This window comes from Cryptotermes secundus, unplaced genomic scaffold (assembly GCF_002891405.2).
Source record: "Cryptotermes secundus unplaced genomic scaffold, Csec_1.0 scaffold1023, whole genome shotgun sequence".
In the NCBI taxonomy this organism is placed as follows: Eukaryota; Metazoa; Arthropoda; class Insecta; order Blattodea; family Kalotermitidae; genus Cryptotermes; species Cryptotermes secundus.
This window is the reverse complement of record NW_019722446.1, coordinates 117,154-132,768: the sequence shown is the minus strand read 5'-3', so window position 1 is coordinate 132,768 and position 15,615 is coordinate 117,154.

Sequence of the window (15,615 nt, the reverse complement as noted above, 5' to 3'; positions counted from 1 at the left end):
AGAACCCAAGAGTTCCTAAGAATTTCCACGCTGTTTCTCAGATATTTCAGGGAAAATCCGAACTAACGGGCTGTCAAATCATTAACATTAACTGACTTCATGGAGCTGAGCCCTTCTTGAGAAGCCGCCAGTTGCACAGCTACTCTAGAAATTCCCCAAATTTAATGGAACTCGAAGATTCATTATCGTGTTAACAGGAGCCTTACACTGGTCCCTATCCTGAGCCAGATCAATCCAGTCCATACCACCACATCCTATCCCTATAAGCTAAATTTTAATATTATCTTCTCACATATTTCTATGTCTCCCTATTTGTCTCTTTCCTTCTGGCATTCCCACTAAAACCCCATATGCATTCTTCTTCTCCACGGGTGCTACAAGACAAGATCATTAGTACAATGTCATTAGCTACCATGTCTCAATGCGTAACCCTTGCATTTGATGTAGTATGTATAGTGGTTAAAATAGAGCCGTACATTGAATGTCGGAATTCAATAATATTTATACAGAACAATAACTTTTCTTGTTCTTTGTCTGTTTGCCTTCTCGTTACGGACAGATATAGACATACGAATACATACATTCGTCAATGGCTATACAGCCTTTTGTTGGGCCCTGGACGCTTTTTCAGTTTCATAGTCCTATACGCAGACAGCAGGATTCCTTGAATGGGGGATCAGTCCGTTGCAAGTCCTCTACCGACACGGAATAAACGCACACACAGACATCTATGCTTTGAGTGGGATTCTAACCCACGATCCCAGTGCTCGAGCGGACGAAGAGAATTCATGCCGTAGACCGCGCGGCCTCTGTGACCGGTAGATACCGTAAGTGTCCGGAACCTTCGTCCTTGTGGGCAAAAGGAAGAAACTGAACACTTTAAAAAGAGCATCTACTATAGTCAATAATCATGCAATTCAACCTTACACTGTTTTCAAGTTGGAAACTTGTTGCATCATAGTCGCATCACCCTGTATGCATCCTCAGAAAGCTGTCTGAAATTGCTTGCTATGCGACGGTGTTGTAATTTATACTGCGGAAGGTGTTTAGAAGGGCGCTGTGTTGTTTTATTCAGGGAACTGGACGGACGCCGAGGAGTCTTCACGATTGATTGCATTAAAAAAGGAAGAGGAAAACAGCGTCATGGTGGCAGTTCCGTGCTGTGAAGGAAGGGCCCAACAAATTCTCCTCCCTTGGAAATTTATCGTTCATTGGTGTCCTTCATTTTCGGAATTAAACTCCATCAATCTATGTCCAGCAATCCTAATATGACCCACTCCCACTACCTCTGTCCGATCCAACGTCGCCCCCCGACCTCCCCCACTCACCCTATTTCCTTTCCACAATGTTCAGAACGTCAGAAGTCACGAAAATCTGTACGCCGTATCATCTAATTGTCAGGGGTGTGGAGAGACTCAACTGCGACGTTTCGAAACGAAACAGATTACAGCATGTTTAAATGTAGTGAGGATGTAGCAAGGTACAAATTAATGAGTACAGAATTTTGACGAGGAATACATTCGAATTACTTTAAGTGTTTATTAAGTTGTATCAGATTACAGGACATTTAAGACTAGTGAATAATGAAATGGAAAGGATGTTGAAGAAAGCGATCCTAACCTGATTTGACGTATTATCCGAGCATCAGTTGGGAGAACTGAGGAAAACTATGAGAAACTACAAAGAGGATAGCCAGTTTCCGGATCGAGGTTCGAATCAGGACCTCGCGAACAAGAAGCAGAATTCCTAGGCACTCAACTACTATGTGCTGTCATATGCTCTTGGGAGAGGGTCACTGGGAAAATTGGAGTTATCCGTGACACTACAACCACAGGGGCTTGATCTCGTATTCTAGTGTAAAGATTTTCTGGTTCTTACTCAGACAAGCTGATCGATTCCTTATATGGGAGAACAGATCAGCAATACGCCTTTAGGTGCATAGGATATGAAACACATGGCGAATCAGCCATGCCCCAAAGCGGGATTCAAACCAATACGCATACGCAACGTCTACTGCATTTCGCGGCGTACCAGAAATACTGGAGTGGCTCAGCTCATGTTGAGGAAACCAATTTTCTTGTTATTTTTCTTCGCACATAATAACCAACGTCGTTTAGAGTTGTATGCAAACAGACAAATGGTTCGGAAGAAGGGGCAGGTGGAAGAGGAATTCTACTTATGCAACATTTTGAATACGAACACTAGCGTCGTGAGAAGAAAGAGCAGGTGATGGACATCACAGACATTCGAGTGTTTGATCTGTAACTGCTGTACATGAACCACTGTGCAATGCAGCTCAGATCGAGAGCGGCCTATGTGCCGTGCAGTTACTTATCTACATCCGTGTGCGCAGCCAGCATTCTCTCGAAGGGGGGATGGCAGCCAACGCCACGATTCTTCCCAAGGGGGACAGTCAAAGCCAAGAATCTTTTCAAGGCGGTGGGACAGTCAGCGTCAAGATTCTTTCCAAGGAGTTTGGGGGCAGTCAGAGTCAAGATTTTTATAAGGGGGCGGGGCAGTCACAGTCAAGATTTCTTCCAAGGGAGTGGGACAGTCAGTCAAGATTTCTTCCAAGGGGGCGGGGCAGTCAGAGTCAAGATTTCTTACAAGGGAGTGGGACAGTCAGAGACAAGATTTCTTCCAAGGGGGTGGAACAGTCAGTCAAGATTTCTTCCAAGGGGGCGGGGCAGTCAGAGTCAAGATTTCTTACAAGGGAGTGGGACAGTCAGAGACAAGATTTCTTCCAAGGGGGTGGAACAGTCAGTCAAGATTTCTTCCAAGGGGGCGGGGCAGTCAGAGTCAAGATTTCTTACAAGGGAGTGGGACAGTCAGAGACAAGATTTCTTCCAAGGGGGTGGAACAGTCAGTCAAGATTTCTTCCAAGGGGGCGGGGCAGTCAGAGTCAAGATTTCTTACAAGGGAGTGGGACAGTCAGAGACAAGATTTCTTCCAAGGGGGTGGAACAGTCAGTCAAGATTTCTTCCAAGGGGGCGGGGCAGTCAGAGTCAAGATTTCTTCCAAGGGAGTGGGACAGTCAGAGACAAGATTTCTTCCAAGGGGGTGGAACAGTCAGTCAAGATTTCTTCCAAGGGGGCGGGGCAGTCAGAGTCAAGATTTCTTCCAAGGGGGTTGGGGTAGTCAGAGTCAAGTTCTTTTTCCAAGGAGGGCAGCCAGAAAGCCAACACACATACTTACGTTTAAGAAGTTCGTTGGTATTGCTAAAGATCTTCCTAGAACTGGCGGTCTCTGTACTGGAACACACAGTTTTCAAGCCCCTTTGGTATTCACATTTGGTACAGTTCCTCCTTTTTTCAATTTTTCACTCTAACAATCCAAGACGGGGAGAAATGCCTGGCTTGTGTCCTTTCCCCCTGCAGGCGTCCATGTCTATGCCTCCAGACGCCCGACCTTTAGGACCGAGAATTTTGCGTTCATTCACATTCCAGGAACAGCCACTCCCGCTGGCCTTCCAGAGCGGGGATCATCTTCCGTCCACTCTCTGCTCCACTTGAACAAAGAAGAGCACAGTGTCCCAAAGTGTGGCCTGCGGTCTTCTGTGGGCTCGCGATCTTTTCTAGAGGGGAGTCTTGAAAATCTCAAAAATTATTTACAATGTAGTCTTATCCACTCACATTTTCGGTGTGTCGGTGAGACAGTACGACGTCACGTATGTGCCTTCGGAGAACATAACTGTTGCACCGATAAAGGTTAATATGATAGGTTTTTCTCTTGCTAATCCTAACATACCAATTCTTTTAATTATGTTAAGGATCGTACACATGTACGTAGTCAATTAATTCAGGGGATCACAATGTCATAAACTCGCAAATTTTTAGATCTCCTGGCTCATATCGATATTTCATTTGGTATTCGCGAGTTATAATCTCACAAGGTGGAGATGAAAAATATCTTGCTCCTGCAGGGACTCGAATTCCGACTCCTCGGCCATCAAGTAGCTTTACCGACTGCAATATGCGGCTCCAGCTTCATTGCACTTGAGTTCAAATATTTTCTCTTCACTTTGCTTCCGGATGTTTTCCATTCATATATATTGATAGCTCACGCTGACAGTTTGTATACATAGTTATGCTAGGGTGTAGCATTGTACCGCGACCTGAAGGATCCTTGTATTGCTCTTGATAGAAACCCGGCGGCTAGGATCGATAGAGACTATGTCCGCCCACCTTACGTTTCCAACTTATTCACATGGGGAGCTAACGCATTCAATATTCAGGACACCATCATATAACCCCCAAACCACCCTCTAAAAATAAAGAAGATGCATTTTTTGCAGCTTTTAAAATAACTGCCATAATATTATCTGCAGGCTTCCAACGTGAAAATAGAATAAAATAAGACGCTAAACAGTATTCCACGGGGAATAAACATTAATAGCATTTTTGACATTGTCCATCGCTTACGTTGTTCCGTATATAACGTTACGGAAACTGGTCTATTTTCACATTGGAGCAGGTTCTCTCAGCGGTGAATATGAAGATTACAGCCTTCTGGGTTGTAACGCAGTGTAGTTCATTTGCGTCTGGTGGTTTCTTGATTCGACCCTGAAGATGGAGGTAATATTATCCTCCGAAACGTAGGTCTCTCTCTCTCTGATCTACCCTATTTCCGTCATAAGATTCAGTCTGTGAAAATTTATCCAATTCCTCGATCTAATGCCTTTTATGGCTTCATGTCACTCACAAGTTAGTTTGATGTTACGTACATTATTAACATTACAGAATCCACATATTCCTGCCAGTTTTAATATGTATTTTGTAATCAACAAGTGTGTAACACCGGTCAAAGTTTGACACTTCTCTGGCCATTATCTCCGTAACCGTTCAACTTTGGACATAGGTGTTTTGGGTTATATCGGCATACTTTGACATAAGGAACACCCTCCCGAAGTTTGGTCCATTCCTCCTGGGACACCCTGTATATGAGACAAGAATAATTTTGCATTTGAGACAGTAATACATATGTACAAAACTCTACTTTTGGTTATTATAATATTTACTTCTTATACGTTTGATTCTGGATTTATTTTGAGGAAAATGAACAAGACTTAACCACTACACAGAACTCCCAGAGAACTGTGTGTTCATCACACCAAGTCATATGTGGCTATTGTCAACGGATCATTGCATGAAGATTCCGAATACGGTTTATTTCCATATGTCGGAGCCAATATTGGCGATTAAGCCCACAGGCGAGAGTATAAACGAGAAAATTAAAAATAAAGTGGGAGGGAGAGGGGTTGGAGAGCTGCTAAATGGCTGTAACGAAGCAACGTTACGCCGAGCGCTTGATGGAGCGAATTGCGTTTACAGCACTTTTATTTACTGCATTTCCTGCACCTGGTCGTCAGCCTACATACCAGGTCATTACGAGCGTTGTAGGTGGGGAACCAGCGGTCTCGGTTGCTGAGGTAACAGGTTTCAGTCACAGTCACGGACATTTTCTCAAATGAATGCGAATTATTTCTACAGTCTCATTCTCATAATTATTTTATGAATCTCATTTGCATAATTATTTAGCACCTCATTTGCATCATTATATCCAGTCTCGTTCGCATAATTATTTCTGCAATCTCATTAACATAATTATTTTATGATCTCATTTGCATAATTGTTTCTAGAGTCTCATTCGCATAATTAATTCTAGAGTCCCACACTTATTTCTAGAATCTAATCTGCGTAATTATTTCTGAAATCTCATTTGCACAGATGTTTCTAGAGTCTCATTGGTATAATTAGTTCTTGAATTTCATTCGCTTACTTAATTCTTGAGTCTCATAATTATTTCTAGAATCTCATTCGCACAATTATTTCTGAAATCTTATTCACATAAATATTTCTAGAGCCTCAGTCGCATAATTATTTCTAGAGTCTCATTCTCATAATTATTAGATTTAAATGTTATCTGCACATTGGGCACACATTCCACATAAAAATGGAAGGGCCATCAGGGTCTGCATATTTCATCTCCAAAATTACTGAAGCAGTTTCGCTTAAATTCGCTATTGGGAATATACATTTAACACTGTCATGAGGATTCAGTTTAGACTAGTATCTGCAACAAATAAATGCTGCCCTGCACAAACCTCAAATTAAATTAAGGTCTATATACAAGTATATATCACGTTCTTAAGAACTGATCATCGCACGAAATCATTGATACGTAAAGTACACTAAGAATATATGGCGAATACATAACGAAATACAAGGGAAATATTTGTCCCTGTGCAGTGCGATTAGCTTTAGAACAGCAGGGACACGTCTGCATTAGGTGAACATAGAGGTCAAGTGCGTGAACTTAGGCAGAATCGCAAATAACGAAATTGGAAAATGAGAAGTTAAATTACCTCTGTGCTTAATTAAGCATCACGCCATGAAAATTTATGGGGATGTGGAAGCTTATATGTACGCATTCTTAACGCCAGTACTAGACTGAGATGGTCTGTCAGCTTCACGCTTCAGCCGCTTTACCCGACGGAAAATAGCTTACGGTAATAACTGCAGAAGAAGGCCAGGTGGACTCCAGAGCCGATGCAGACATTATCGAGAAGAGAAAATGTGTTGTCACTGTAGGGAATCGAACCCAGTTTTCTCAGTCGTCCAGCACGTTTACTAATTTTCATACTGAGCGAGTTATTACAGTTCTATATACTTCGACTATGTAATCCTGTTACACTTAATTCTGTAAATGACAAACCAGTATACTAACTGAGTGTTTTGCAAATTTACTTAACCCGTTAGTCACGCCTCATGGGAATCTAAGCGATTCTACCACACATTTAAACTAACCAAATCCCTTTTTTTCCATATTGTAACCTAACAAATATCACTATAATAATTGTGTTTCTGGACATTATACATCGTTCTGAAACCTACTCAGCTGGGCCCAATCGATAGAGTTAGTCCCTATCTCCGGACCGGAAGTAGGGACTAGCTCTAGCGATTGGGACGAATTCAGTCACAAAATTTTAGATGTAACTAACGAATATTCCGAGTAGACAGGTCTGAAACTTGACCGGTTGATGCGTTATGGTTGCTATACTGATCTGGTTACAAGAATTTTCTCTTTAGATAGAGTTCTGTGACAAGAGGACTTGGTTTCTAAGAAGACTTCTTCTGAAGAAGGAAGATGGACTGCAACAACTTGGTTGGTCACGCGTATTCTTGGGTACTTAACACACATGTAGCGATGTTATTGCTTGAGAATACACGTAGCGGACAAGTTGAATCACCGGCGGACAAGAAGAGATCTCCGACCAGTCTTCACTACTTGCGATAATTCAACGTTAATCTTAATTAAGTTTGAATCACAGCTGTGCGAACAGCAAAAGTGTACCAAGTGCCTATGATTCATGACAGATACAATAACCAGACATGAACTAATACTTTTTATAATGTTCCACTGTAGCATCCTGTTTTATACCGCTTCTTACTCACCGCCTCACATGCAAACTTGTGTTAGACACTTAAAATTCACGCTTTATTTTTTTATTTTAAAATTATGTAGTGCATCAGTGATGTGAAAGGGGCACGCGGTAGCGTAGTTGGTTGAGGCATTATGCTACAAGCCGGAAGGACGCGATTTCGATTCCCGATAAGTTCATTGGAATCTTCAATTGACCTAATCCTTCCAGTCGCATTATGGCTCTGGGGTCGACTCAGCCTCTAACAGTAATAAGTATCAGGAATCTTCCTGGGGGGTAAAGGGAGGCCGGAGCGTAAGGTTAACAACCTCACTGCCATCTGTGAGCAGACTGTCTAGAAAATGTGGGGGCCTCCACGTCTCACAACCCTATTGACTTCCACGGCCTGATACAGGGATAGATTTACGTTCATCTTTTTACCAGTGATGTGAAAAACAACTTTAAAATTGGAAACCCCTTAATTTTAAGATTTTAAAACAAGTTTCCATGTGAGATCGCGAATGAGGAGTGATAACTCTTTTATATGTCATAATAATCAGTCAAATGAAAATGGGCCAACCTCTAAAGTAGCGGAAAACTAAGATTTTCACGAGCAGGGCGCTGTAAAAGTTCTGTAGATTGGGTGCGCGAATTTAACACAGGGATTATAAACTACAATTACTTCTAAGAACAGACCATTAACAAGATTGATGATAAATGAAATTTTTCTGCAGTTCATTTTTATATGAATATCTTAGCGGCTTGGCCAACTTTCGTTTGATTCGATTCAAAGGAGATGAACACATTAAGAGCAGTTTTGATTACTGGGCTCCTGGAATGTATCTATCGGGACTGAATATGACGTTTCAAGAACTGGGTCTGTTTCCATGCTCATGTACAGAAAATAGGAATTACTCTTCCTGAAGATGGAAGTAGAACCGTCTTCGAAAATGTTGTGTTCAGCTGAAAATACTAAGCGATGGGAAAGGCTCGGAAATAAAGGAATACTAATTGTAACATACCATTGTCAGAACCTTTCAGAAGTTATACTGAAAGCAAAATTACATTTTTCATACAATTTGTAAAGAAACCATACACTGATTTCTAATAAAAACCGCTGTGTGTTTACTGATGTTTTTGTGAGCTTTAGTAGTTGCCCATTTTTGCTGTTTCAGCAGATCAATACTTTATATAATTATTAGTTTTTCGTATGCTTGGAGCAAGTTCGTAACCACATGTACGCATGCCCCGAACTTAATCCTGATTAATTTATTTTATTGCCAGTGGGGTGGGACTAAGTCCCTTGTACTGCGGCCACTTCTGGCCTATTGTACCAGCCCCAGATGATAGGTGAGGGTGATTGTGGAGCAATTGGTGGAATGAAGATTGGTAGGGGAAACCCAAGTACTCGGAGAAAACCTACCCCAGCGCCACTTTGTCCACCACAAATCCCACTTGACCAGACACGGGATCGAACCCGGGCCGTCGCGGTGGGAAGCCAGCGATTAACTGCTTGAGCTATGGCGCGGCCCTTAATCGTGATCCATAGTAGGTGCCCAATTGATGGAGGTCAAATTGATGATTTATAAGTTATAAGTAAAACCTCACGTTTACGTTGTGAGTATAACGCTATTTAGTTTATGAACTGTGGTCGATGTATTAATATGCTGTAACCTATAGCATATTTCTTAGTTGACATATCGTTATAAAGTCCGTGTTAAGCACCCAACGCAATATCCCATGATGCACTATCATTCGTATTAGAGGATGCCTCCAATGAAACCGCAATAAAGATTGGTGAGAAATAATGAGCGAAATTTGATATATATATATCTGTATTTATATTTTCTGCCTTTCAATATAGGTAAACCAAAAAAGGAATCACAAATTGTGGTTTACATTAACTTGATTCGTGAAATACCGGAAATACTGTTTGTGCCAGTTTCAACCGGTGTGCCACAGTGTTCATGAAAATAATTAAATGACAAAATATAAGCAGTAATATTCATTTTTCTTCCGGAATATTGTTGCTTTCCTTTTCAGTATCAAAACATATGGTAGTTAAAGCTTTAAAGAAGGTATATCATCCAAGTTAAGAATTAATATTTTGTGATCATGTAAAGAAAAGCTACTGGAAATGTGGACATGAATGTCATCCAGAAACTGTACTTCGAGTAAGGTCTAAATTTAACAAAATGTTGGGTATTCTCTGTTAGGTCCGCGGTAGAACAGAGAAAAGAGACAGAAGCCTACAAAAGAACTTGTTCACGAATACACCCAGGCTAATGAGATTTGTTCAGATTCTGGACAATTCCCACGTTAGAAACTGATGTACCAGGCCATTGGCTGGGTTCATACATCTCCCTCCCTTAGTTTCTCTATCTTCTGAGAGAATAATTACACTTTGATATATACTAGACACTGGATCATGTTAAGTAACATGTTTATATTAATTTTAGTTCATCAATTTCAATCTCAGCGCTGTCATAACTAATGTACATGCTGTCTTCTGTCTCATAGTCTCGATACTGGACATGCGTGCTCTGAATGTGAGCGTCTTTACTTGCAAGCGCAGCTCTCAGCGCTCCACAGTTGAGATATATGTGTATGTGTACACATCCATCATAACCCTCGTAGTCGAATTTAGACTCGTGAATTTTTTACGCGGCACTCAAAACCGTTCCCAAACTTCTGTTGAAGAAAGTACAACGCTCCAAGTTCCATTGTGCAAAAAGTTTATATTTCCATTGCATTTAACTGTATCGTTATAGACTCAAACTGCAGGGACATCATTAGAAGCTAAACGGGAGAATATTCTGAAGCAACTCAGCATGTGGCAGTCGCAGGACTGGTCGCTGTTTCCATGAATGAGCTCTGTGGTGTTCTAAAAATGCGTGCTAAACCTCTCACATCGTCATGAAAGAATTTTCTTTGGACGTCTTCCTGGAGGTTGGGTAGAAATATTAACCACGTTTCAGAGACTTGATGTGCCTCCGTCGTCAGTTAGAAAGAAATATTATTTATTCAGTGACTTAGCGACAGGAACATTTCACACTTACGGTGTTCCCAGAACAAGTCCGGCCGTCTGGGTGGGACAGGACGGTTATTTTACGATTCCATAAATGTCTAGATATACAGAGTGTCCCAGCATGAAAGGTCAGTATTCTGGGAGGTCATAGTATAGGCCATTCAAAGCAAAAAGGTGTACATGTGTCCTATTCCGAACGGTTTCCCAGATACAGCTATTTCACTGTACAGACGAGCAACACGCTATATCCTCACACGAGTTGCAAAGTGCTCTGATGATGACGGTGCAATTTCCGGAAATGTAAACTGTACCATCTTTGTTACTTGAATAATAAATACCGGTATTAGAAACAGTGCCGGTCACAGTAGCAGAGCGATCTAAGGCATGTACTATCTTCGCTCGCTTGGAAACCGGGATCGTGGGTTGGAATCCCACTCAGGGCATGGATGTTTAGTTTGTGTGTGTGCGTTTTTCTGTGTGCGTACAGGTAGAGGCCTTGAGACGAGCTGATCACCCGCCCAAGGAGTCCTACCGAATGTCTAAGATCTAGAAAAACCGAAGTGAACGGAGAAGTTCATGGAGGTAGGCCTAGGCCCACTGGGACTGTAGTGCCAAGGAAAAAAAATTAGAAACAGTACGTAATATCTCTTTCCTGTCAAGAATTTTGGAACTGTACAGTGAAATAGCTCTATCTCGGAAACCGTTTGGAATAGGACACACGTACATATATAGTGTTTTGCTTAGAATGACCTTTCATCTTGGGACATTCTGTATAGCGTCGAATGTAATAACATCATTGATGAATTGGAAATAATTTGGGAGGAAGTGGTCGTGGCCTAATAGAAGAATTACCTCTATAATTACCGGAGGGGACTGAAGTGGAATAAGGGAAACCTCACTCAGGTTACCTAGTCTCTCGGCTGAGAAGAGTTTTACCGTTACGCCGAGTTCTGTACTATCGTTTCATTTTACCTGACCTGCAAAATAGGATCAATCTCCGAAACGTGGTACATCATTTGACCTAAATAGTAGAGAACGCCCAAAGAAAATTTAGCAACTGAACTCTAGCAAAACCAGCTGACATATAAGACAAAACATTATAAGAGCTTCTGCCTTATGACCTGTTACCATTATAAATAAAGACGCAAGATATTGAGATCTAAATTTTGTTAATATATATATTATGTTTCTGGACATTTCCCATCATTCTGTTTTATCTAAAACATTAGCTCTATCGACTAGGCCAAACTGAGTAGCTTTTACTTGAAGAACAAGACAGAATCCAGTCTCCGAAACGTTTTTAAATAAAAACCAAAAGGTATTTTAGATAAAGAAAACAGGGCGATGGACAATGTCCAGGAACATAATATTTGTAAGGTACTATTTTTCGGCATGAATAATGTGGGATTTAACCATCGGCACAAATTATGGAGAAGGAAATTGTGTCTCTCAGCACACTGGGATGTTGACAGCTGTATAAAACGTGCTGGAAGGGAAACTATAAAATACATATTGACGTTTTGTTAATAACGGTAAGGTATGCGTTGGGAAACTGACTACTTAATACGATTAAATTTAATTATTAGAAATATAACAGTTGTAATTAGCTTCTTTTGTAAAGTAAATCTAATTGGATTTGAAGCGATAATTTTGTTTTTCGAAAGAGAAACTTCTGTATGCCAGAAACAAAGGTATCGCATGTTGAGGTTCTTCAAAATAAAATATAGACGTGAAACACTAATGGGTAGAGTAAACAGTTAAAACTGGAATCATAATGAGAATAATATTTGTGTGTGCATGTTATGGTGATCTATCCGGTTAGTATGAAAGACAGCAGGCGAATATACAAAATCACCAGCTGAAGATTATACATAACTGTCTGTTATTAATCATTATTACTATAATGTATATATGTAACATGATATTTTAACCAAAGATTGTAAGGAGAAGGAACTTTGAGCATTTGAACCTCAGACCCATAAAAATGCCTGCTAGAAATATGCGAACACACTTGGAGCAAATATAACACTGTAAAATAAAATCAGAATTATATAATAACCTAGCATTCTAAGAATTATTTAAGATACGATATCAAAGTCACTCTATGGGAAATCAGAGCCAACATGATTTTGTGTGTATTTGGTCATCTGTTAATTGTTAAATTTCATAAATTAACTATTATCTATATGTGTTATTTCCTAATCCTGGAACGTTTCATCGGGTGGACATGTTATCGCTTCACCGGTTCAAAGCGATGTCTTGGCGACCTCAACACTGCTGTGAGAGACGTAACCTTTTCTACTGCAAAGTTGCTGTAACTGTTAATCCATTCCATATTTCCCTTCTATACTGAATTATTTTCATATATTTTCCCGCACAGCATCTATATAAACAGTAGCAACCCGTCAGCCCGTCCGTCACGCTCTGTATATCGAAAACTAATAATGAGAGATGATAGGAGTCAATAATGAAAGTTTGGAAATGTTACTAATTTTGCAAACACATGTTTGGTTTCGAGTCCAAGTCAATTTTTTTCCGCAGCCTTGCCCCGTAAGGAAAACGCATAGAACTGTGACGAAGTTAATATATTTTAATAGTAGCCATGACAAGGAAACGTACTCTGAAAGCCAAAAAACCATATGTGTGTGAGAACAAGACCACAGAGATTTTAAATATAAGTAAACACTCTTCCTCAAATGGTAGAACAGTTTTTTTTCCGCAAGTGCACAGTAGTTCGCATATAATTTTGCTTTAATTCCCAAGACGTTACAGGCTCAACGGTGTCATAAATGAGAAGAAAATATGAATTTCTTTCTGTGTCTCTTACCTTACGGAAGGTGAAGAATTTGCAGTAGCTGTGGTACATCATAAGTTTGTGGGTTCCGATGCAAACACATCCAAGCTCTGATCTTCAACACCTGTTAAATACATAAAACGATATAATTAAGATTTACCTTTCTGGACATTCAACATTAGTCATTTGTTCGTTCACAAGAAACGAATAATATTATTTAGTGGTGTTATTTTGGTACCCTCTTCATCACATCATAGCACGTATGTTAACAGGCCTGAATGTTTTGTACATAAGGATTCAGTTCGTACCTCACAGAAAACGTTATAGTATCTCACCTATAAAAACCAACAGCTTGATATTCTAATGATAGATGTTTTTGTGAGGAACATATGAAACCCATAAACACATTTATGAATGTTACAGCAAGTGCCACATACAGTAACCACTGGGCTTTAAACGGCTAACAGTTAACTGATATGTCTTAGTATATTACTATATATTTCATAAACATGTTTATGGAGCTTTTTAAGTGGAGTGTCCCCTATCTAGACTACTCGATTTAACGTGCGGATCTGTTTATTCCATCTACGCAGTCTATTTATGTGTTCATATCACAATAAACCGTGACTAGTTCCGTAAATGGTATTTTTGGCTGGTCTGTTTAGGGCGAATGGGAGTAATGCTTTCTGTGAAGTAAGAACTAAATTACTACTTACGAGAATTTCGAGATTTCAATCAGTTAACTACAGTTTGCCTTGATGGTCTGCTGTTAAGGGGCTATGCTACAATCCTGAAGGACGCGGGTTCGATTCCCGATGAGGTCGTTAGATTTTTCAATTGATCTAATTCATCCGGCCGAACTATGGCCCTGGGGTCGACTCACACAGAAATGAGTGCCAGGAATCTTCCAGGGGGTAAAGGGCGGCCGGTGCGTAAGGCTGACTTCTCCGCCATCTGCGAGCCGATTGTCTAGAAAATGTGGAAGCCTCGACATCTCACAATGCTATGGGTCTCCAAGGCCTGTTACTGTTCAATTTGAAAAAATCCAAAATCATTTCATGCTATATTCTTCCAAATTCATAGCAGTTTTCAGGTTTCATTCGTCGCTAAATTAAATCTGAATGTTAGAACTTATTTAGAAATTCTAAATTTGAATTAACCATTCGCAAATAATTTATCAGAATTTCCTCCACTACACGTACATACATGTATGTATTGTTTATTTATAAGTCTACAAAAATCACTGCTTGACTTTCAGCTTGGAGAGCAGAAACATAATTTGTACGTAATTAAGCAGCAGTAGGAAGCACAGGGCAATAATCCGGAAGCTGTAGTAGTGTCCAATACACCTGATGCAATTCTCAACCAGTTAGGAGCAATTAGTCATCACACTGCGCGATGCCCCATTCATGGACCCTCAGAGCACAGGAAGTACACTTACCCGCTTCAGAATGTTATCGGGGGGAACAGTCTCAAGGGAAGTGCTAGAGGTTAAATGAGGTACAGTGATCATCATCATCATCATCATCATCATCATCAACATCAACCTCATCATATTTATTATTATAATTATTATTGTAAAAATAACAGGGCAATTGTAGTATTTATAATGATACTGGCACATTCCAGGCACGCGGTAGCGTAGTTGGTTGAGGCACTATATTACATGCCGGAAGGTCACGGGTTCGATTCCTGATAGGCTCATTGGATTTTTCAATTGATCTGATCTTTCCAGCCGCACTATGGCCCTTAGGTCGACTCGGCCTCTAACAGAAATGAGTACCAGGAATCTTCATGGGGGATAAAGGGCAGTTAGACTTCTACTTATTTTGTTTTACTTCCTAACCGAAATAAGATAAACATTAATTAAATTGAAAACAAAAGAGAATATGGAGATTATTGTCTTCTTAGATGTGTCGCCATGTGGTCTGGTACTTAATCACCGACGTTTCGGAAGAGTTTTCTGCTTCTATCTTCAAAATCCTGATAGGGCAGATTGTTCACAAATATTGGTAACCGTTTAGTAGACTACAGACTTTTAATAGTACTCCATGAACAGTATGCTTCTTAATGAGATATGTACGTCATATAACTTGGAAATTAAGCTTCATGCCGTTGCATACAAAGTCAAATAATATTATTACCGTCCAATGTAACTGGTGTGGTCACACACACTGTAAACATATTTTCTAATCGGATTTCAAGTCTTTAAGTCTCAGAGGTGGCCATCAACATTACTGCCTTCCGGTGTACTACACCGTGTAGTCCAGTAGATTATTATCAAAGTTTCGGTAAAACCTGCTACCTACATCTTCAGGGTACTCTTACACCCTGAAAGCGAAAGAATAAAATTCTTGAGAAACGTTGATCAAG